This window comes from Nannospalax galili, unplaced genomic scaffold (assembly GCF_000622305.1).
Source record: "Nannospalax galili isolate Female #2095 unplaced genomic scaffold, S.galili_v1.0 scaffold1014, whole genome shotgun sequence".
Classification (NCBI taxonomy): domain Eukaryota; kingdom Metazoa; phylum Chordata; class Mammalia; order Rodentia; family Spalacidae; genus Nannospalax; species Nannospalax galili.
This window is the reverse complement of record NW_008335824.1, coordinates 305,914-307,447: the sequence shown is the minus strand read 5'-3', so window position 1 is coordinate 307,447 and position 1,534 is coordinate 305,914. Positions and strand designations below refer to the sequence as shown.

General features: G+C 50.1%; 1 pseudogene; it reads left to right on the top strand.

Annotated features, from left to right (window-relative positions):
• Positions 1 to 255: 255 nt before the first annotated feature.
• LOC103732028 lies at positions 256 to 1,188 on the top strand (annotated as a pseudogene).
• The last annotated feature ends 346 nt before the right edge of the window (positions 1,189 to 1,534 follow it).

Genomic DNA, 1,534 nt, shown 5'->3' with positions numbered 1-1,534 from the left:
GAGTGGGATGAGTGAATGCCCCCCCAATGCTTTATTGCTGGTGAGAGGCCATTGGAGTCAAATTTTTAAAAATTTAGGGTGAATAAAGCTTGTTGTGTAATAAGATTGGGATCCTTATAGTGGGGGCCTTTGTCAGTCAGGTCCCCTCCCCTTCAGGTCCCTCTGGAATTCTGGGTGTTGCCAGCTTGCAGCAGTGGCTGTGGGGTTGTGGCCTGCAGAGGACAAGGTCAAGAGACCAGGTAGTGATGCCCAAGTATGGCCAGAGGCAGCCAAGTGGTGGCTGTGGTGGCTGGGACCCAGCACTCCTCACTGGACAGGCAGACTGGAGCAGGTGCTCTTGAGGAGCCGCTGAGGAGCCTGGGAGAAGGTGGCTGGAACTGCCCAGAACGCCGGAAAGATTCAGCACAGAGTCCGGCTCATTTGGCTCCCCTGCGGCCTGCCGTCCCAGGGCTGAGGAGGGCTGGGACAGTGGGCAGTGGCAGGGGCACCTCCTCCTGGCTGCTGGACAGGTACAGCTGCTGCTATGCTATGGCTTCCTCTACCTGGCACTCTATGCGCAGGTATCCCAGTCCAAGCCCTGTGAGAGGAGCAGCTCCTGCTTTTGGGGCCACTGTATCAACTCCACCTGCCTGTGCAACCCGGGCTGGGTGGGGGACCAGTGCCAGCACTTCCAGGGCAGGTTCAAGTTAGCAAAACCCTCTGGCACATGTACATGTACATGGCTAGTTGAAGGCTCTCCAAATGTAATGTTAAGGTTAAGATTTAATCATTTTGCTACAGAATGTAGCTGGGATCATATGTATGTTTATGATGGAGATTCCATATATGCACCTTTAATAGCTGTACATACTGGTTTGATTGTCCCTGAAGTAAGGGGAAATGAAACTGTGCCTGAAGTTGTTACATCTGGATATAGATTATTACATTTTTTCAGTGATGCTGCATATAATCTACCAGGTTTTAACATTTTTTTATTCAATCAGCCCTTGTCCTAACAATTGCTCTGGTCATGGAAAGTGTACAACTAGTGTCTCTGTTGAAAATCAAGTGTATTGTGACTGTGATAAATATTGGAAGGGGGAAGCATGTGATATTCCTTACTGTAAAGCCAATTGTGGCAGTCCAGATTATGGCTACTGTAACCTAATAGGAGAAAAACTGCGTGTCTGCAATGATAGTTGGCCTTGAGCAATGGTAACAGGGAAGAACTGTGGGGTGTTGTCCTCTGAACCAGATAGAAAGGAGGGTGGGGGAAAGGTCTTCCAGTCTTCCTCTCCCAGAAAGGGGTAAAGGGGAGGGGCTCCCCCACAGCCAGCACTGGAAGGAGGCAGATGGCTAATGCCCTGTAACGGTGGAGCAGAGGGTGGTGTGACTTCCTGCTTTTTACTAAGAGAGCCTCAGACCCTAGTCTCTCATCTTCTGAATTCTCAGCTGTAGACATTACCTTTTTGTCAGAGCAAGGCTCTGCTAGTTTCACTGTGACCAGGAGCGCTTGGGATGAGCCATTCAGGGCATCCTGCTGTTGAATTTGTTT